Source organism: Symphalangus syndactylus, chromosome 2 (assembly GCF_028878055.3).
Source record: "Symphalangus syndactylus isolate Jambi chromosome 2, NHGRI_mSymSyn1-v2.1_pri, whole genome shotgun sequence".
Lineage (NCBI taxonomy): Eukaryota > Metazoa > Chordata > Mammalia > Primates > Hylobatidae > Symphalangus > Symphalangus syndactylus.
In genome coordinates, this window is record NC_072424.2 from 94,458,006 (window position 1) to 94,481,561 (window position 23,556).

Here is a 23,556-nt window from a genome sequence, read left to right on the forward strand (position 1 = left end):
TGTGAGAAAACTGAGGTGACTAGCACATTAAACCATCCAGATTCTAGCCTCCAGGCACACTAAATTTATGTCTTGACAAAACCAGGAGGCCATATTATGATCAGGAATAAGATGAAGTTTAGCCTTCGTTTTAGTCCATTTTGTATTGCCGTAAAGGAATATCTGAGTCTGGGTAATTTATAAAGAAAAAGGTTTGCCAGGCACGGTGGCTCATGCCTGTAATCCCAGCACTTTGGGAGGCTGAGGCGGGTGGATCATGAGGTCAGAAGATCGAGACCATCCTGGCTAACACGGTGAAACCCCGTCTCTACTAAAAACACAAAAAATTAGCCAGACGTGGTGGCGGGCACCTGTAGTCCCAACTACTCGGGAGGCTGAGGCAGGAGAATAGTGTGAACCTGGGAGGTGGAGCTTGCAGTGAGCCCAGATCGCACCACTGCACTCCAGCCTGGGCTACAGAGCAAGACTCCATCTCAGAAAAAAAAAAAAAGTTTATTTGGCTCACAATTCTGGATGACAGGAAGGTTGAAGGTTGGGTATCTGCATCTCGTGAGGGCCTCATGCTGCTTCCACTCATGGTAGAAGGGGAAGAGGCACTATGTGTGTAGAGATCACATGGCCAGAGAGTGAGGGTGGAAGTGCCAGGTTTTTTTTTTTTTTTTTTTTTAAACTAGCTTTGGTGGGAACTCCCTCACCCCTGTTCCCCACAGGAAGGCATTAATCTATTTATGAGGGATCTACCTGCCATAACCCAGACACCCCACTAGCCCCCATCTCCCAACACCATCACACTGGGGATTAAATTTCAACGTGGCATTTGGAGAGGACAAATATCCAAACCATAGCAGTCTTACAGTATTTAAATTAGAGTCATTTGTGGAGTTTCTAAAAGGTATGCATTCCTAGGCACCTCTCAGGTTAGATTTATGAACACTGATCCCCAGTCTGAATTTTAAAACAGCAAAATCTCATACTAGTTCTACAGATTATTCTGATGCACAATCCGGATTAAGAACCACTGTCCTGTAGTCATGAAGTCTATATATTTTGGCATTTTATTTACCTCTTTTCTAATTAACCAGTCTGAAGGAGTTTGAATTTTGGGGATTGTAGATTGTCTGCAAGAGAAACGCATTAACATCCGTGCACATAGAGTCCTTTGTAATAATTTGGGATGATTGACTTTGTGGCTCCAGGTAGGAGAGCCAGGCTTCATGAAAGTTATTCAGTCACTACAGTTTTGGAGGACTGACTCTTAACCCCAGTAGGAAATCAGCTGTGCTATTTTAAATTCATAAAGCTATTACAAAGAGCTGCCTCCAGTAAAAAAAATACATATGCCACATACCCACAAACAGCAATATTAATCCTTCATTATTGGAGTTAGACCTTATAATCAAAAAGCAAATTATTTAAGATAAAATTACCATTGAGGAGTTTAATACTTTTCAAGGAATCTTCACGTCAGCCTTGATCCCAGACCAATAGAATGGAATAACAACAGGAATGTTCTGCATTTCTATGCAGAGAGAAACCCAAAAGTTTGTCTTATGTGAGATTTTGCTTTTCCCATCTTTTTGAAACTGATCAGCAGATAGATACATAAGAACCTGGAAGAAGCTGCTCGATTAAGGTTTAAAAAAAAAAGCAATTGTTAGCAATGTGGTGCTGAAATCAAGACTTAACTTTGAAGTGTCAGGAATGATAACCTCCCATCCACTTCATGTGATTTTTAAAAATATGTTTTATATATTTCTCCAGGTATTAAAGTGGATGTCCACCTTTGCCATTTCAGAACCTAAAGGCAGAATCTAATGGTAAAATGAAGACAACCTAGTTGTCTTCTAATAACCTAGTTCTAATAATATTCTCAAATATTTTCATCTAGAGTAAATATTTACTGTTGGCTTTGTATTCTGGGAATTAGCCCAAGACTATGCTGCTCAAATGGGTGCAAATATACTTTCAGGTTGCAATAGCATGACTAGTGGTATTTGAAGCAATAATTGTTCCATCTTGGATTATCGGTTTTGCTCTTTGATTTGGTAAAGTTTTTGTTTTTCTACTCGTGCCAGTTGTATTAAAATGTTACTAGGTTAAAAACAAACACAGATATGTTTATTCATTACTGTATCCCTGTAATAATGCCTGGCATGCAGTAGGCCCCTAATATTTGTTGAATGAATGAATTATAGAATAGAGTGCAAAATTAATTCTAATGTATTTTAAAGTAAAGCATGAGAGTTCAAAGAAATGTCGTATTTGCCATCTACAGCTTGGAATAATGTTCCTTGATCCTGCTTTACTTCATGCACTTTTGCCAGCAGAGGTGGATGCCTTAGGGAAAAAGTTGGATAAATGCTGATCTAAGGCAACACGTCTAAATGGTTATGTGAACATTTCCCAGTTGAGGTAAAACTAAGAGGAGTGATAATAACATCTCATCAATTTAAAGGACAAGTTCACTGATCGTACTGTCATACTCCAGAGATACATGTGCCAAGAAGCAAAGAGATGCACTCTTGTATTCCAGAAAAAAGATGATTTGTAAGTGTTCAGTATTTGTGTGGCAGCCCTTTTAGGTGTAATGAGGTGTAACAGAAAAGTAAGTGAACTACTTCACATAGCTCTCAATGTTTGTCTTTCAGAGGACATACGAGTCAGGCAGCAGAAGTTGGATCCGTTGTATGATTGTGTGTCAAAATGAAAGTCACACACTTCAAGAACTGTAGGAACTAATTTTAGAAAAAGACTCTTCAGAACAGATGACACATGAAATGTGAGTTTATGTAAACATGTAAATTTGAGTAGCATTAGTTTGTTTTCTGTTTAGGAACTGTTTGCGGATGACAAAGATGAAAGAATGCTGCCAGAAAAGTATATTATTAAATTTTCAGGCCTCCATTGGTGAAGTTTCAAGTAACCTTTCGCTTAAGTTACTTGTGTCAGAGGATGGATGACAGGGTCATTTAAATTGTTGGACAAAGCCATGAAAGGGCTTTTAAAATTTTGTCATAAAAATAGCCAATGATGTTTTTAATTTTACATCTAAAACTAATTTGCATTATCCTGTGTTAGTGACTGAATCTCAACTCAGTCCTCTTTTTCAGTTCAACTTTTGACAACCTTATTTTCATTGACACCATGGACACTACAGTAAAAAAATACACAAATTTCCTTTGCAGTTATTGATATGGAATGATCACTTTAAAAGAGCCATCAACTATGCCTACATATTGAGCCACTCTTTATCATTAAGGTGAAAAGTTCATTCGTTTAAGGTATTTGAGTGCTACTACGCGCCAGCCTTTCTTTGTGATAATGTTAATGTTTTTTTTCCCCTCCCCTCCATGAAGGGAAGAAAAAAAAATTAATTCAGCCATGAATTTTAATATTCTGGCCAGCACCTTATCCGTTTGTAGCCATGCCAACAAATTTATTTTGTGATAGACCAAACTTACAAAGTCACTCTGCAATTTCAGTAAGCCCCATTCCCAACATGAGTGCTGCTGTCCACGGTCCTGAACCATCAATGCTAAATGGTATTTAGTTGTTGATCTTCATCCTGTCATGCAGCTGAATATTCCAGGAATACTGAACCAAGTGAGGAGAAAGATAGCAGTGGGTTGCTGCAAAAGAGGTGAGGGGAGGGGAGAGATAGCAAGTGAGAAAAAGAGACTAGTGATGTTTTTAAATAATTGAAGTAAAAAAGAGAGAGAGAAGAGGTTCTACTCAGTCCACCAAAGCTTTTTAATTTCCTTACATAATTAACATGATGAAGTTTTAAATAATTGTTATATTTAGTTTTGTTCTTCCACCTTTTGGCTATTTCTACTACATATTTACTTATCGTAAAAAATACTTCCTAGACCTTCCTCTTATAGCTATTGCCTATCTCTACCTTTGCAGCTGTTCTCCTTTAAAGAATAGTCTCCATTAGTTTTCTTGACTTCGTCATCTCCCTGCACAAAGATGAAGGGTATTTAGCTCTGAAAATCCTTTACTGTTGAATATTTAGATTGTTTTCAGTTTTTACATAATGAACAATGCATCATGGGATTATTGGCTGCAAATAAATTGGAAACGTAAAAGGAGTTTTAAGTTTAAATTTTTTTAAAAAACAGGTAAAAAGAAAATATTTGCCAAAGATTAAGGGTTGCAAAGCTACCTCATGATGCACTCTTATACCAATACTAAAATAAAACTTCATAACAACAAAATTAGTGATTGGGAAATTACAATTTTGATGAACTTGGCATTTCAATCAAAGTCATATTTGCCACCATTCTCTCAGTAGCTTTAGGCCAATTTCCAAATTGCTTTTGACAAATTAGTTTTATTTGTTTACATTATATTATATATATATAATATACATATTTAAATTATATTTATAATTCTTTCAGTCAGATTTCCTGGAGAACAATAGTTATTAGGTGCCTACCGGAAAATAGGACTAGAAAGTCATGTTGGAGCCATATTGTGGAAGGCCAAGGAAGTAGGATGGGAGCAAAGGTCATGTCAATTATATATCAAGCTTATATTCTATGCAAACTAACCCATTCCTACCACATATATTATTGAAAAATTATTCACCTGCTATTTTATCAATAAGTCATTTATAAATTAAAATTTTTCTTATTATAACTATATCTTAAAAACACCAATAAAATTGCCAGATCACTGATATTCCTGCTTTCATTATTATAAGATAATGTATCAGTTCTTCAAATACACTTTTGAGTAGAAGGATGGAACTGAAAATTGATTTGGGTTTATTTAAAAGAGAAAGAAACCTTTCAACAATCCTAAATCTCAGATTTTTAATAGCATTTTTATTGTTTGAGTATGGCCAGTTTCCTATTTATTTCCTATTTCTTATTGTTTGACAGTGCCCATTTATGTAGGAAAATCAAAATGGGAAAGTACATTGGAAAACTTATAAACCCTTCAACTTAAAGATGTATGATATTGGTATCTGGTTGCATAAGTTTCTAGTCAGAGGCTTTTCTAGTCATTTCTGTTCAAAAGTGGGATCCACCAGAATGTACACGTGATGACGGACCTTGTCTGTCTGTTCCCCAGTTTATTGTTACTATGAGAATAATGCCTAGCAGAGAGCAGGCAGTCTGTAAATACTTGTTGAGTGTATAAATGAATAAGTCGTTTTGTACTACTGTTTTGTAATGTACTGTAATTTTTATTTTTTTTTTTTTTTGAGATAGGGTCTCACTTTGTCACCCAGGCTGGAATGCAGTGGCGTGATCTCAGCTCACTGCAGCCTTGACCTCCTGTGCTCAAGCCATCCTCCCACCTTAGCCCCCAGATTAGCTGGGACTACAGGCATGCACCACCACACCTGGCTAATTATTATTATTATTGTTGTTGTTTGTATTTTTTGTAGAGATGGGGTTTCACCATGTTGCTCAGGGTGGTCTTGAACTCCTGAGCTCAGGCAATCCACATGCCTCAGCCTCCCAAAGTGCTAGGGATTACAGGCATAAGCCACCACACCTGGCCCCTGTAATTTTTAAAACACACAATTTGTCAGATATATAGGTTGGGATAAACGAAAATGTGACAAAAGGAGCGTCCCTCTGCCAATTTAGACATATGCATAAAAATACTTAAAGATACACGAAGCTTTGGGAAATTGCCATACACACACTGTACCCCCAGTATACCAGTATTTTACAGATTTTAAAACCAGTAACAAATATTTATTTACAATACCATTCTGCCTAAAATTTACCTGTTAGCCAGATTGCTTCATGCATTTGGTCAAATTGCATTTAGTCAAATTGTTTTCAGCCAAACCTTATGCGCACATGCTAGCCAGTGGGATGATAAGAGACAAGAGATGTAGTCTGTCTTCTTGAGGTATTCTCATATTTCCAGGCACATAAATACAGTATTGAATGAAAATTTACAGGATGCTCCAGGGTCACAAAGGAGGGACATCTAAGTTAACCTGGGATTGGGATGGCCCAAGGAGCCTTCTCAAAAGAAGTGCTTGAAATGACCAGTTGAAGGGCAGGAGCTATGTTTTATTTGACTTCATATTTACTGCTTTGTAGATAATCTATGCTAAATAATTATTGGATGAAATAATCATTGAAATCTGAAATAATTATTCCTGTAGTAATTTATTGGATGAATAAATGAAATCAAGTTGAAGATGATGGGAACATATTTAAACTGTTGTATCTTGGGATTTAAGCTGGATGAAAAAATAAGTCAAAGGAAGCATTTATGTGGGGAGAAATGGAAGCTACATATCTCTTTTTTAAAATCAAAGATTATTCCTAATGGAAAATAAGGAAAAGAGAAAATTTGAATTCTAGGAGATTGAGATGGGAGAGAAGCATAAGAGACTTAGGTTTCTGAGAAGTTCTTTCAGATAATGACAATTCAAGAGTGGTTCTTTGAGGTAGGAGATGGCTGAAATGGGGCAAAAATAATAGTTATTTAATAATATTAATAAGTTATGAGGTTAGGATGTTGAGGACAGGTTATATAGAGGACATTGAAACTGCCAAAGATATAGTAACTCAGATATGTTAGTTGGTCTTAACTCAAAAGGTAAAAAGACAGTCATAATCTTATATTCCTGTAATTTGCACCAGATTTAAACGATAGAATACTGAGCTCAAAGACTCAGAAATGGTTTATTTCTATTAGATGCTTCCCAAATGGCATTAATATCTAAAGAGAAAAAAAGAAAAAGAAAAGAAAAAAAATCCCAACAAAACTTAGATTTTTCAAGATACGAGACTATTGCGGCTAAAACTATGCAAAAAAGATTAAAAAAAATTTCTACACTTTCATTGGAAAGATGAATTGCATGTGCAGGTGGCAAGATGAATGTGTGCAGGTGACCTAGCCCAGGTAGTGGTCTCAGTGTGAATGCTTATGCTAAATATGTCCCTAGAAATAAAAACTTCTGGACTTCTTAAATATACTGGATTAAAATGATCCTGAATTAATTCATCTAAACATTAAAATAACTGGCTTTTCTACTTCAAACACAATTTTGCTTAGAAGATCTTTCAATACTGAAGCAAAGAAGTGGCCTTGGGGCTCTCTAACGGTAGAAATCTGGGATAAAAATGTGTGTGTGAGTGTGTGTGTGTGTGGTCAGAATGTGGAGTTCAAGCCACTGCATCTGCAGTGAGGAAGAAAGGAAATGAGTTGGGTTGGGAATGCACCTAATCCCCTCCAGTATTAAAAGGTGGAAAAATGCCAGTGAAAGTTCAAGGTTCAAGATTATTGCAAAGGTGGGTAGGGTTATTAAATCACATATTTAAATAACAGTGCAGTGCAGAGCCATATTGGAGCCTGAAGCAAAGGAAAAATTTGTGTTATTTAACATTCTGATGTTTATTTTGTACATCACAGATTTTACATTAATTTTGATTTTTATAAATATTGCATTAAAATATTATTTCTTTTGATTAGTGAGTTTTAGTGCCTCCTTAAGTGAGACCAATGCCTCACTCACCTCACCATAGTCCTCAGCAGATCAAGAAGACTTTCAGGTTCCCTGACCTCCATCTCCCTGACCATTAGGCAGAAAGGCCTGTAAATGGAACCACATGGGGTTTCAGGCAAGGGAGGCTTAATTGCTGAAATGATAGTGCTCAATGGATGAACAAAATGAAGCCATGTTATTGCTGGCCCCAAACAGATGGTTAAACGAACTATCTGTATGATAAAAGGACCTGAAAATCACTGGGATGTGGGCTGTTGCTACATGCCCAAGACATTGAAAAATAGGTTATTGATTTTGGTCACATCCAGTCCAAACATATCTAAATGTGGTAGAACCATGAAATTAAATTGAATTATACTCCGTATATGGTGGTTTTGTTTATATGATGGAACTTAGGCTGTTTTGAAAATACAGATCTAGAACATGTTTCACCTATACTTTTGGGATAAAGTTTTTTGGAAACCTTCTTGATCACTCTTGATATTATTTGGGATGTATTTTCTGATGTTTAAATTTTGTTTTTAAGATGTCAGATGGATTAATCTCTAAAGTTCCTTGTAAGAAGCTAGGATCTGTTACTAAAGTTGTTTACAAGATAATTATTTTCCTTTTAAAAGGTAAAGCCATGAAAATAATGTCAAAGGAGAGAGTTAGGGAGATCTTCAAAGGTATGCATTTAATGTGTTGTTCCTTTCCTTGCTACTATCAACTAATTTTATGGGATTCTATTTGAGATAGGAAGTATCTCTGTGCATGTGTACTTTTTATATAGGAGGGTTGGGATTTTCTCTTTCTGACATTGACACTCAACTGATAATGAACCTCCACACTTTGAGCCAGCCCCAGGGAGCTTGAGCACAAGAGAAAAAAAGATAGTGAAGATTTAACATTTAAATCTTAATATTTTAGTTTATCACTGAAATTTGACACATTGCTTAGTATGAAGATATATGACACAGTTGATCAGACTTGTGAAAAAATGATGAGAATTGGAATAATAGGCTCTTTAACTGTGGAAGCTTGAAAAAAAATTCTTGAACCCCTGATTCTCAATTTCCTCATCTGTAAAATTAGGACAATAATACTTCCTTAATATAAATAACTTAGAAACATTGATCAACATGTTCCAAATTGGTCACTTACCAGGGAAGGAAGTTTTTCAAGAGATTTTGTCTATAAATCCCTTATCTTTCACATTTCACCTATTCCACTTAACCCTACACAATTAACTTACAGTGAAGAAGTATAATCCTTCCTCTTCTTTTTGCCATTATTTAAAAATATATATATATAAATTCAAGAAAAGAAATAAAATAATATTTTGATATGCAGACTGTACCTCCCTCAGCTACAACTGCATAAATGCTGTCATGCATTCACATCTGTGGCAACAAAACGTTCTCAATTTAGAACAATTCTGAAGGGCATCACAGCTCCTTAGCTCCCTATTCAGATTTATCTGTTGTCTCTGTTGTAGCTGCATTGTAGTTCAACTTTTGACTCTGCCCAATCGTGCTTCTTTGATTTCCTCAAAGACTGTTCCTAAGAGTACTTCATCTTCATGTAAATCTGAGACTACTTCCTGGGGGAGCCAAAACTAAAACATCTTATAAAATGATTTAAATCACCAGGGTGACTTAGTGGCAGCAGAGCAGTAGATCAGAACTAGCTAAGGGCACAGTTTGGAAGGATGAGTCTTGAGCTAGTGCCTTTGGCTAGTGCCCATAGACCCCAACTCTTGCTAGAGAAAGTGATTCTAGGTGGGCCTTGGAAATGTGTGGGAACACATATCTATACAGCAGCACCTCACTCTACCAGCACCAATTTACTGTGTTAGTCCATCGTCACGCTGCTGATAAAGACATTACCAAGACTGGGTAATTTATAAAGAAAAAGAGGTTTAATGGACTCACAGTTCCACGTGGCTGGCGAGGCCTCATAATCATGATGGAAGGTGAAAGGCACATCTCACATGGTAGCAGACAAGAGAAGAAAATGAGAGCCAAGCAAAAGGGGTTTCCCCTTATAAAACCAACAGATCTTTTGAGATTTATTTGCTAGCACAAGAACAGTTTGGGGAAAACTACCCCCATGATTCAATTATCTCTCCCTGGGTCCCTCCCACAACACAAGGGAATTATGGGAGCTACAATTCAAGATGAGATTTGGATGGGGACACAGCCAAACTATATCACTAATGTACCTCATGAAATAGCTAACAAAATATTAGCAAATGGAATCTAACTATTTAAAGGATTATTCAGGATAGTTGAGTGCAGTGAATCACATGAATACAAAGTTGGTCTAAACATCCAAAAATTACCTTTATGAAATACACAATACAATGAAGAAAATATAATAGCATCATATTAGGCAAAGAAAAGTTACTTGACCAAATCAAAACTCAATTTTGATATAAAATTCTCAGCAAATTAAGATAGAAAGGTACTTTGTAAACCTGATAAAGAAGATCTACAAGAAACCTACAGATAACATCACACATAACAGAGAAAGACTAATGCTTTCCTCTCAAAGTAGGAAACAAGGTGAGGATCATTCCTATCATTTTTATTTAACATTAGGTTTTACCCAGTGCAATAAATAAAATAGAAAATAAAGGCAGCCAGTTTAGAAAGGAAGGAATAAAACTCTCTTTATTCTCAAAAACTTAATATTTGTATTCTCAAGATGTTTACAAAAACAATTCTAGAAATAATTCTTAGTAAGATCATGAGGTACAAGAATATTATATTTCTGTATAATGATAAAAACAAATTAAGACAAAACGCAATTTGCACTTAGCACCAAAAAATAAAACACGTAAGAATAAACTTAACAAAAGAAATGCAAAATCTTTACACAACAAAATGTAAAACATTAGTGAGATAATTTAGAGGATCAAAATAAATAGGAAGATTCATCAAGACCAGGTGTATTAGTCTATTCTCATGATGCTGATAAAGACATACCCAAGAAGGGGAGATTTACAAAAGAAAAAGGTTTAATGGACTTACAGTTTCACGTGGCTGGGGAAGCCTCACAATCGGTGGAAGTCAAGGAGGAGCAAATTATGTCTTACATGGATGGCAGCAGGCAAAGAGATCTCATTAGACATATTTACTATCATGAGAACAGCATGGGAAAGTCCCGCCCCCATGATTCAATTACCCCCAACCAGTTTCCTCCCACAACATGTAGGAATTGTGGGAGTTACAATTCAAGATGAGGTTTGGGTGGGGACACAGCCAAATCATATCATTCTGCCCCTGGCCCCTCCCAAATCTCATGCCCTCACATTTCAAACCCAATCATGCCTTCCTAACAGTCCTCCAAAGTCTTAACTCATTTCAACATTAACTCAAAAGTCTATAGTCCAAAGTCTCATCTGAGACAAGGCAAGTCCTTTCCACTTATGAGTCTGTAAAATCAAAAGGAAGTTAGTTACTTCCTACATACAGTGGAGGTATAGGAATTGGGTAAATATAGCCATTCCAAATGGGAGACATTGGCCAAAACAAAGGGGCTATAGGCCCCATGCGTTTCAAAATCCAGTGGGGCAGTCAAATCTTAAAGCCCCAAAATGATCTCCTTTGACTCCATATACAAATGGCCAACAGTCATATGAAAAAATCCTCAACTTCACTAATTATCAGGGAAATGCAAGTGAAAAGCACAATGAGATACCATCTTACTCCCACAAGAATGCCCATAATCAAAAAATCAAAAAATAATAGATGTTGGCATGGATGTATTGAAAAAAGGAACATTTCTACACTGCTGGTGGGAATGTAAACTAGTACAACCACCATGGAAAACAATGTGGAGATTCCTTACATAACTAAAAGTAGAAATACCATTTGATCCAGCAATCCCACTACTGGATATCTACTCAGAGGAAAAGAAGTCATTATACAAAAAAGATACTTGCACACTCACATTTATAGCAGCACAATTTGCAATTGCAAAATGTGGAACCAGCCCAAATGCCCATCAATCAACAAGTGGATAAAGAAACTGTTGTGTGTGTGTATACACACACACACACACACACACACAATGGAATACTACTCAGCCATAAAAAGGAATGAATTAATGGCATTCGCAGCAACCTGGACGTAATTGGAGACTATTATTCTAAGTGATGTAACTCAGGAACAGAAAACCAAACATATGATCTCACTCATAAGTGGGAGCTAAGCTCTGAGAATGCAAAGGCATAAGAAGGGTAAAATAGACTCTGGGGACTCAGGGGAAAGGGTGGGAAGGGGGTGAGGGATAAACGACTACAAATTGGATCCAGTGTATACTACTTGGGTGGTAGTACTCCAAAATCTCACAAATCACCACTAAAGAACTTACTCATTAACCAATTACCACCTGTGCCCCAAAAGCCTATGAAAATAAATTTAAAAAAAAATTGGGATAAACAGAAAAGAGCATATTTAACAGCCATCTACTGGGCTGAAAAACTACAGACTGCAGGTGCCATAGAAGTTCCACACCCGTGATACCACTGCCCTTTCCGGGGATCCCCCATGCTTGAACCACTGTGTTACTGGAAAGCAGTCCCAATCCAGATGCCAAGAGAGGGTTCTTGAACCTTTCACAAGAAAGAATTCAGGGTGAGTCCATAAAGCAAAGTGAAAGATAGTTAATTAAGAAAATAAGAGAATAAAAGAATGGGTACTTCATAGGCAGAGCAGTGGCATGGGCTGCTCGACTGAATATACTTTTAGTTATTTCTTGATTATACGCTAAACAAGGGGTGGATTATTCATGAGTTTTCTGGGAAAGGAGCAGAGATTTTCCAGAACTGAGAGCTCCTCCTCTCTTTAGACTATATAAAGTAACTTCCAGACATTGTCATGGCATTTGTAAACTGTTACGGTGCTGGTGGTAGTGTCTTTTAGCATAATGCATTATAATTAGCATCTAATGAGCAATGAGGACAACCAGAGATCACTTGCATTGCCATCTTGGTTTTGGTGGGTTTTGACCGGTTGCTATACCACATCCTGTTTTATCAGCAAAGTCTTTGTGACCTGTACCTTGTGCTGACTTCCCATCTCATCCTGTGACTAAGAATGTCTAGCCTCCTAGGAATGCAGCCCAGTAGGTCTCAGCCTTATTTTACCCAGCCCCTATTCAAGATGGAGTCACTCTGGTTTGAAAGCCTCTGACAACTGCATCACCCGATCACACAGAGAAAAACCCCACAGTCCCCTCTGACTTTGGCAAGCACAGAGAACTGGTGGGTCCCAGGTAATAATGGATTGCCTGGTGACTACCCTTTGGTGCTGACTGTCCCTAAGGGAATACAGAAAGCATAGCTTGCCAAAGCCCCCTTTAGGACAAAGGAAACATGAGTATAAGTGCCAGTAGTTGAAAGGGACACCACCAAGGCCCAGGAATGGACTTGGAGAGAGAGTCATGTCTTGTCTTCCACCACTCCTCACCAGAACACTGCTTCAGATGCACTAAAATAAAAATGGGCAAATATGGTGAGTAAGAGTCTATCTGCTGGCTCTCACTGTTAAGTGCTACCAACTGGAAGGCAGCCTGAATTGTGTCACGAAACAAAATTACATTGCTACAACAAGCAACATCTTAGAAAGCCACTGCATGAACCTAACTGCAAACAAGGAACCTATACAGAGCCTTGGCACCCTAAAAGCACCTAGAAATGAAGCCAATTGATCAGACATCATATACACCACTGTTGTATCTCTAAGGGGACAAAGATTAAAAAATAAAGAAAATCCATCCAAATGATAGCAAATTAAAAAAGAGAGAAGAATCAGCTATTTCAGATGAGAAAAAACTAGTGCAAGAACTCTGGACATAAAAAAGCCAGAGCATTTTATCACCTCCAAAGAACCCCACTAGCTCCCAAGCAATGGATCCTAAAAAAAGAAATGTCAGAAATGACAGACATAGAATTCAGAATATGGATGGCCAAAAAACTCAACCAGATTCAAGAGAAAAATTAAATCCAACAAAAAGAACCTAGAAAAATGATCCAAGTTTTGAAAGATGACATACGTTTATTAAGAAAGAACTAAGCAGAATTTCTGGAATTGAAAAAATTATGACAGAAATTTCAAATTACAGTTGGAAGCCTTAACAACAGACCAGACCATGCAGAAAAAAGAATTTCTCAGTTCAAAGACCATTCCTTCAAATCAACCCAGTCAGACAAAAATAAAGAAACAAGATCTTAAAAAATAAACGAAGCCTTTAAGAAATATGGAATTATGTAAAACAATCAATCTTGTGATTCACTGGCATTCATGAGAGAGAAGAGAATGTAAGCAACTTGGAAAACATATTTAAGGATACTGTCTATGAAATTTCCCCAAGCTTGCTAGAGAATTCAATAATACACAAAAAATTCAGAGAACTCCTGTGAGATATTACACAAGATGACAATCCTGAAAGCATATAGTCATCAGATTTTCCAAAGTGAACATGAAAGAAACAAACTTAAAGGCAGCTAAAGAAAAGAGCCATATCACCTATAAAGGGATGTCCATCAGTCTAACAGCAGACTTCACAAGAGAAATTGTATAAGTCAGAAGAGATTGTGGGCCTGTATGTCACAATCTTAAAGAAAATAAAGTCCAACTAAAAATTTCATATTCCACCAAACTAAGCTTCATAAATGAAGCAAAAATAAAGTCTTTCCCAGGTAAGCAATCACTAATGGAATCTGTTACTACCAGACCAGCCATATAAGAGATGCTAAGAGTTCTAAACACAGAAATGAAGGAACAATATCTGCTACCACCAAAACATATATAAGTACAATGCCCACAGATGTAACAAAGCAACCACACAATGGAGATTACAAAGCAACAGCTAACAACACCATAACCTCACATAAAAATACTAACCTTCAATGTAAACACTCAAAACACTCCACTTAAAAGACACAGACTAGCAAATTGTATTTAGAAAACAATATCCAGGTCAAGAGCGGTGGTTCACGCCTATTATCCCAGCACGTTGGGAGGTGGAGTTGGGGGGATCATGAGGTCAGGAGTTGGAGACCAGCCTGGCCAATATAGTGAAACCCCGTCTCTACTACAAATGCAAACAAATTAACCAAGTGTGATGGCAGGTGCCTGTAGTCCGAGCTATTTGGGAGGCTGAGGCAGGAGAATTGCTTGAACCCAGGGGGAGGCAGAGGTTGCAGTGAGCCGAGATTGCGCCACTGCACTCCAGCCTGGGCGACACAGCAAGACTCTGTCTCAAAAAAAGAAAAACAAGATCCAACCTTCTGCTGTCTTCACAACACCGGTCTCACATGGAATGACACTCACAGGCTTAAAGTAAATGGATGGAGAAAATAGCACACAAATGAAAACCAAAAAAAAAAAAAAAAAAAAAAAGCAGGATCCCTTTTTTTCTTTTTCTTTTTTCTTTTTTTTTTTTTTTTTTGAGACAGAGTCTCACTCTGTTGCCCATGCTGGAGTGCAGTGGCACCATCTCGGCTCACTGCAACCTCCACCTCCCGGGTTCAAGCAGTTCTCCTGCCTCAGCCTCCTGAGTAGCTGGGACTACAGGCGCGCACCACAATGCCCGGCTAATCTTTTGTATTTTTAGTAGAGACAGGGTTTCACCATGCTGGCCAGGCTAGTCTTAAACTCCTGACCTTGTGATCTGCCCGCCTCAGTCTCCCAAAGTGCTGGGATTACAGGCATGAGCCACCGCGCGCGGCCAGGATCCCTATTCTTTTTTTTTTTTTTTTTTTTTTTAAGACAGAGTCTCGCTCTGTCGCCCAGGCTGGAGTGCAGTGGCGCAATCTCGGCTCACTACAAGCTCCGCCTCCCGGGTTCACGCCATTCTCCTGCCTCAGCCTCTCTAAGTAGCTGGGACTACAGGCGCCCGCCACCATGCCCGGCTAATTTTTTTTGTATTTTTAGTAGAGACGGGGTTTCACCGTGGTCTCGATCTCCTGACCTCGTGATCCGCCCACCTCGGCCTCCCAAAGTGCTGGGATTACAAGCGTGAGCCACCGCGCCCAGCCAGGATCCCTATTCTTATATCAGATAAAACAAACTTTAAACCAGAAACAGTATAAAAGGACAAAAGGAAAATACATAATGATGAAGGATTTAATACAATAAAAAATTTGATACACAACCAGCATTAGAGCACTCAGATGTATAAAGCAATCACTACTAGATCCAGAAAAAGACTTAGCCTTTTTTGAAGTCCCTCCACACAATAATAGTGGAGGGACTTGAACACCCCATTGCAGCATTAGACAGATCATGGAGGCAGAAAACTAATGAAGAAATTCTGGACTTAAAGTCAATATTTGATATCTACAAAATACTCCACCCAACAACCACAGAATATACATTCTTCTCATCTATACATGGAACATATTATAAAATTGACCACGTGCTCAGTCATAAAGCAAACCTCAAGAAATTAAAAAAAAAATTGAAGTCATAGCAAGTATCCTTTTGCACCACAGTAGAATAGGAATAGAAATCAATACCAAGAAGAACTCTCAGAACCACGCAAATACTTTCCAAGGATGGAAGGTAAACAATTTGCTCCTGAATTACTTTTGGGTAAACAATGAAATAAAGGTAGAAATTTAAAAATTCTTCGAAACAAACGAACATAGTGACACAAAGTACCAAAATTTCTGGAATGCGGAAAAAGCAGTGTTGAGAGCAAAATGTATAGTGCTGAACACCTACATCAAGATGATAGAAAGATCTCAACAACCTAACATCACACCTAAATGAACTTGAAAAACAAAAACAAAGCCCAAATCTAGCATATGAAAATAAATAATTAAAATCAGAGCAAAACTAAATGAAATTGAGACCTAAAAAAAAAAAAAAATTAAAACCCAACTAAACAAAAGGTTGGTTCTTTTTTTTTTTTTTTTTTTTCAGACAGGATATTGCTCTGTCACCCAGGCTGGAGTACAGTGGTGTGATCACAGCTCACAGCAACCTCTGCCTCTCAGGCTCAAGCAATCCTCCCACCTCAGCCTCCCAAACAGCTGGGACCACAGGCCTGAGCCACCATGCCTGGTAATTTTTTCTATTTTTGGTGGAGATGGGGTTTCACCATGTTGCCCAGGCTGGTCTCAAAATCCTGAGCTCAAGCCACCCGTCTGCCTCAGCCTCACAAAGTGCTAGGATTACAGGCGTGTGCCACCACGCCCAGCTGAAAAGGTTGGTTCTTTGAAAGGATAAAAATAATCAATAGATGGCTAGCTAGATTAACAAAGAAAAAAAATCCAAAAAAACACAATCAGAAATGACAAGATGGCTTTACAACAGATTCCACAGAAATACAAATTATCCTCAGAGGCTACTATGAACATTTCTAAGATAATGCTTCCCTTGTAACCCTTTCAACTCGTGGCAATTTTCTTTCTCACTAGTGGGGTTTTGCCTTCCTTTTTTCTTATTGCTCCTTTCAGATTATTAGCCCACTCTCCTCCATAAAAACACTCAGTTTTGAGTTTCATGTCATCTAGCCATATCACCCATTATCTATTTATTATTATTATTATTATTCCTCTTTTCCCTGAGACAAGGTCTCACTCTGTCATTCTGTTGCCCAGGCTTAAGTGCAGTGGCACTCTCACAGCTCACTGCAGGCTTGAACTCCCAGGCTCAGGCAATCCTCCCACTCTAGCCTCCTGAGTAGCTGGAACTACAGGCACGTGCCACCACACTTGGCTAATTTTTTAATTTTGTACAGACAGTGTCCCCTTATGTTGCACAGGCTGGTCTCAAACTCCTAGGCTCAAGCAATCCTCCCGCCCTAGCCTCCTGAGTAGCTGGAACTACAGGCATGTGCCACCACGCTTGGCTAATTGTTTCACTATGTACAGACAGGGTCCCCTTCTGTTGCCCAGGCTGGTCTCAAACTCCTAGGCTCAAACGATCCTCCCACCTCAGCCCCACAAAGCACAGGAATTATAAGCATAAGCCATAGCACCCAGCCTTCATTATCTATTCTTACTGTAATTAATGACCAACTCCTAGGTCAATCCTCTCATTTCTCAAAGATTTTAGCCCCTTGATTACGGAAGGATAAAGTAAGCACATACCATTCTATTATTCCCATTAATTACAACTAAAAACCCTGAGTAAAATAAACTATCAAAAGATTCCGAAAGGTGGAGAAAAGTAGGAAGACTGGCCAGAGATCACAGAATTTTAGGAATAACCCAGTGGTGAGTTCTCTGGGGTTTTCTCCTCCCATCTTATATATCCAAATCTGGCACTAGAGAAATCTACACTTGGAAATTCCAATGTGCCCAGACTTTGAAAAGCCTTAAGAAGGGTCTTCTCTCCCTAGACAAAGACTAGGAATACAAAGACCCTACAGAACCAAATCTATTTGTACTCTACCCACTCTACTACAGTCAAACCCAAAGAAGAAGCCACATTCTGCCTCCTGCACACTGGGTACTGCAGAGCCAACGTGTTTCAGCCTGTTTAACCGTCCCTACTCTACATGAGCACAAACAGAGGTGGCATCCCATCCCCCACCACACACACTGAGCCCTTTTAAGACTGTGAGGTAGAGTCCTGTCAGTCGTCCCCACCCTGCATTAACAGGAGCAGAGGCAGCGCCTGTTTCTCTCTTTCCCATTCTGCATTAAGTGAACAGTTGCAAAGAGGTTGCACACACTATCCCTTCCCCATTACAGAATGAGGTAAAGAGTACACAGAGGAGTCTAAATGGAGTTGGAGGGTGAATTTTTTAAATCTGTGTATAAATTACTAAGCAAATCCTAAGTGACTCATGCATAAAATCAAAAAGAATCAACACAACAAAAGCTGTGAGAACTGAATTACTGGGTGAATATGGCTCATATTTTAAATTGACCCCTAAGTAGCACATAGAAAGGCAGACCAGAATTTTATTTCCTAGGTTTTGAAAACTAAATTGACTTTCAAACTATAGCTCACAAAATTGGATTGGACATGTGTTACGAGTTTAGGAAAGTTGACTGCCTCCAACCGTATTTAGACACCTCTGTGTACTCTTTACTTTGCCCAGAAGATTTATGTAGGAACCAGAGTCTCAAAAAATATAAATATCTAGGATAAAATCCAAAAGTATTTGTCATACCAAAAACCCAGGAATCCTCAACTTGAGTGAAAAATGACAACAAATGCTAACACCAGGATGGCACAAATGTTGGAATTCTCTAACAAAGATTTTAAAGCAGTCATCATAAAAATACTCCAAGAAGCAATTATAAACACCTTTAAAACAAATGGAAAAATAGCCTCAGCAAAGAAATTAAAGATATAAATAATAATTTTAAAAATTTCACAATGGAAAAATATAACAAATTTTTAAAAACTCGGCCGGGCGCGGTGGCTCACGCTTGTAATCCCAGCACTTTGGGAGGCCGAGGCGGGCGGATCACGAGGTCAGGAGATCGAGACCACGGTGAAACCCCGTCTCTACTAAAAACACAAAAAATTAGCTGGGCGTGGTGGCGGGCGCCTGTAGTCCCAGCTACTGGGAGAGGCTGAGGCAGGAGAATGGCGTGAACCCAGGAGGCGGAGCTTGCAGTGAGCCGAGATCGCGCCACTGCACTCCAGCCTGGGTGAAAAAGCAAGACTACGTCTCAAAAAAAAAAAAAAAAAAAAAAAACTCACTAGATGGGCTCAAAAGCAGAAAACAAAAGAAGAAATAACCAATGATCTTGAAGATAGGTCAATAGAAGTTATATAATTTAGCATCATAAGGAAAATAGATGAAAAAATGATCAGAAACTCAGGGATCTGTGGAAAGGCAACAAAAGATCTAACATTTATGTCACTGGGGCAAAAAACAAAAGAATGAGTGTGAAATAGAAACACAGTTTAAAAAAAATAGTGGCTGAAACATTTTAAAATTTGGTGAAAAACATATATAGATTTAAGAAGCTGGGTGAATGCCACAGAAAATAAATCCAAAATCAGAAATTTAACCTTAATATAACATCATACAAAGTATATTCTCTGACAATAATGGAATTACATACAAATTTAATCACAAAAAATAAGAAAATCTCCAAACTCTCAAAAATTATATAACACACTTAAAAATAATTCACAGCTCGATGAGCAAGTCTAAGGGAAATTTTAAATAGTGTATATTAGACTGAATTAAAAGGAAATGACGTATCAAAATCTGTTGGATACAGCTGAAAGAATGTTTAAAGGGCAGACACTTCTCAAAAGACGACATTAATGCGGCCAACAAACATGAAAAAAAATTTAACATCACTGATCCTTAGAGAAATGCAAATCAAAAACACAATGAGATACCATCTCATGCCAATCAGAATGGCGATTGTTAAAAAGTCAAGAAATAACAGATGCTGGTGAGGTTGCAGAGAAATAGGAATGCTTTTACACTATACGTGGGAATATAAATTAGCTCAACCACTGTGGAAGACAGTGTGGCGATTCCTCAGAAATCTAGAAACAGAAATACCATTTGACCCAGCAATCTCATTACTGGGTATATACCCAAAGGAATATAAATCATTCTATTACAAAGATACATGTGTACGTTCATTAAAGCACTATTCACAATAGCAAAGACATGGAATCAATGTAAATGCCCATCAGTGATAGACTGGATAAAGAAAATGTGGCATATATACATCATGGAATACTAAGCAGCCATAAAAAGGAATGAGATCATGTTCTTTGCAGGGACATAGATGGAACTGAAAGCAATTACCCTCGCAAACTAATGCAGTAATGGAAAACCAAACACCACATGCTCTCACCTATAAGTGGGAACTGAACAATAAGAGCACATGGACACAGGGAGGGGAATGACACACACTGGGGCCTGTTAGGAGGTGGAGGGTAAGGAAGGAGAGCATTAAGAAAAATAGCTAATGCATGCTGGGGTTAATACCTAGGTAATGGGTTGATAGGTGCAGCAAAACACCATGGCACATGTTTACCTATGTAACAAACCTGAACATCCTGCACATGTACCCCAGAACTTAAAAATAAAAATGTAAAAAAGAATGTTTAAAGGGAATATATAAAACACTAGACACTTATGGCCAGGCGCGGTGGCTCACACCTGTAATTCCCAGAACTTTGGGAGGCCGAGGTGGGTGTATCACTGGAAGTCAGAAGTTCGAGACCAGGTTGGCCAACATGGTGAAACCTCATCTCCACTGAAAATACAAAAATTAGCTGGGTGTGATGGTGGGTGCCTGTAATCCCAGCTACTCGGGAGGCTGAGGCAGGAGAATTGCTTGAACCCAGGAGGTGCAGGTTGCGGTGAACCAGGATTGTGCCACTGCACTCCAGCCTGGGCGACAAAGTGAGACTGTGTCTCAAAAACAAAACAAAACAAACAAACAAAAAAAAGTAAAAACAACCGAACACTAGACACATCAGAAAAAAAAAAAGAAATCTCAAATCAATAATCCACGTTTCCACTTCAAGACACTAGCAAAAGAAGAGCAAAATAAATACAAGGTAAAGAGAGGCAAACAAATAAGAACAGAAATCAATGAGATTGAAAACAAAAATAATAGAGAAAATAAATAAAACCCAAAGTTAATTTTAACAGTATCCAGTAAGATTGATAGACTTCCAATAAGACAAAGAAAAAAAGAGAAGGCAAATTATCAAAATCAAGAACGGAAGAGGAGATATCACTACAGATCCCACAAACATTAAAAGGATGAGAAGGGAATGCTGCAAAGAACTCTGCAAACATAAGTTCAATAACTTGGATGAAATGCATAAAATCCTTTAAAATTGCAAACTACCAGTATGCATCCAAGATGAAAGAGATCATCTGAACAGTCCTGTAACAACTTAAAAGTTTGAATTTGCAGTTTAAAAACCGCCTGAAATAGAAGTCTCCAAACTCATACAGTTTCACTGTAAATTTTACTACACATTTAAAGAAATGACACCAGTTCTACATAATCTATTCCAGAAAACAGAAAAGGAGGAAACACTTCTCAATCCATTTTATGAAGCCAGCATTATATGACACATAATACAAAACTGAGAACATAAGTAGGCTAAGAGCTTTAGTCTTTATCTTAAGAACAGTTAAGAAGCAAATTTAGGATTACTAGAGTAAAAGTCAAGATAAAGCTCTGGACTGAAAATGAAGCAGGAATAATAATGGACACTTACATTGTTCCTTTCAGTTGCTCTTCACTCCTAAACTGGAGAGATAAGCAAGCTATGTCTGTTCCTTCATGCGTTCTTTCTCCTGGCACTACTACCCTTCTCTGGCTTGTCTTTCTTTTTTTCTTTTCTTTTCCTTTCTTTTTGACACAGGCTTTTTTGACTCCAGCCTGGGCAACAGGCTGTCGTCCAGGCTGGAATGCAGTGGCACGAACTTGGCTCACTGCAACCTCCGCCTCCTGGGTTCAAGCAATTCTCCTGCCTCAGCCTCTGGAGTAGCTGGGATTACAGGCACTCGCCATAATGCCCAGCTAATTTTTGTATTTTTGTAGAGATGGGGTTTCACCATGTTGGCCAGGCTGGTCTCAAACTCCTGACCTCAAGTGATCCACCTGCCTTGGACTCTCAAAGTGCTGAGATTACAGGTGTGAGCCATCTTGCCTGGCCCTCTGGCTTGTCTTTCAAAGGAAGAACACAAAAGTGCTGGGATTGGTGAAAAAAGACAAACTGCTTGGATTACAGGCATGAGCCACCACACCTGGCCCTCTGGCTTGTCTTTCAAAGAAAAAAAAGCCTCCATTACAGCTTGCCAGCTGCAAGGGATAAATTAAGGGGGAAAAATGCTAACTTCTTCAACTCTTGCACCAATATAATTTATTGTTCTAGTTTATCTTAATGTTTTGTTTTTAGAAATCCAGGCATTCTAAACCCCAGACATTTGACTTTAAAGAGCCTCTGTACCAGCAGAAGTTATATTCAATATTTTGTGTGTGTGCGCACAGTTTTTATCAAATTATTTTAGTCTGTGATTCCCGCACCACAATGAATGGAGGAGTATTATGTTCTTCCATGAAGTTAGAATTTAGAGCAACATCTTGCTAAACAGAAGCTATATCAGTGTAAACTGTCAAATGCCAAGTATTTGTTGGTATATTTAAAAAGAGAAAGAAATACAAAGCAATTAACATTAAAGACTTTAATTAATGTATGGTTTATAGTTAAGTCCAGATATGGTCCAATCTTCTATACCTTCTTCATATTGGAGACTGTATACTGTAAATGAATAGTCATAATCTTGAACTTAAATCATTGCAAAATTATGCATTTACATTTACATTATCAAATAAAAATTATATTATGCCAATATAGTTTAGTGTTAATTTGAATTTCAATTATTAGAAAACGGGTAACCCATGAATTGTCTATTTGTAAGTTTTCTGCACTACCTTCTCCTCAAGTATAATATGCTGCCTAATCATCAGGAGATTCCTTATAAGCAGGAAGAATAAAACTCAGGACTGCTTTGTCTATTCTCCGAGTCTTTAGAGTTGGTTGGTTGTAGCTGATGCACGCTAAATGTGAGGCTTGGGCTCTCCTGGTCAGCACACTGGGGTCCCGTTGTTACCTGCACCTCCAAGATTACCAAGGTCGGTCTCTTCCTCCCTCTCTACCCCTCACTCTCCCTCTCTCCCTCCCTCCCCTCCTCCCTTCTTTCCTTCCTTCCTTCTCTCTCTCTCTCTCTCTCTCACACACACCCTCCACACACACGCTTCATGAATACACTCTCGTCCCTCCACTAACGCACGACTCGCTCCTCACAGCACAACTTGCATCAGTCTCAGACCCCTAAAGTTCTCTCGCATGGGGTCGCCATTCTTCCTACTTTGTGCTCAAGGCGCAGGACCTGGAGTTCTCCGTTTCCAAGCAAGACTGGTCGAGTCTAGGTCGGATTGGCTGCGACAGAACGAGGGGCAGGAGTTATACCGAATCACAAAGCTAGGATTTTCCTCTCTCTCTCTCTCTCTCTCTCTCTCTCTCTCTCTCTCTCTCCCTCCCTCCCTCCCTCTCCCTCTCTCTCTCTCTCTCGCTCTCTCTCCCCCTCTCCCTCCCTCTCTCTCTCTC

At 38.5% G+C, this 23,556-nt stretch overlaps 1 long non-coding RNA gene across 1 annotated transcript; it reads right to left on the bottom strand.

Moving 5' to 3' along the window:
- Positions 1-461: 461 nt before the first annotated feature.
- LOC134733001 (uncharacterized) lies at positions 462-23,436 on the bottom strand. Its single transcript, XR_010116512.1, has 3 exons — positions 23,318-23,436; positions 22,881-23,059; positions 462-3,629 (listed from the first exon to the last, which is right to left on the bottom strand). It is a non-coding gene; the product is annotated as an uncharacterized lncRNA (long non-coding RNA).
- Between the last annotated feature and the right edge of the window lie 120 nt (positions 23,437-23,556).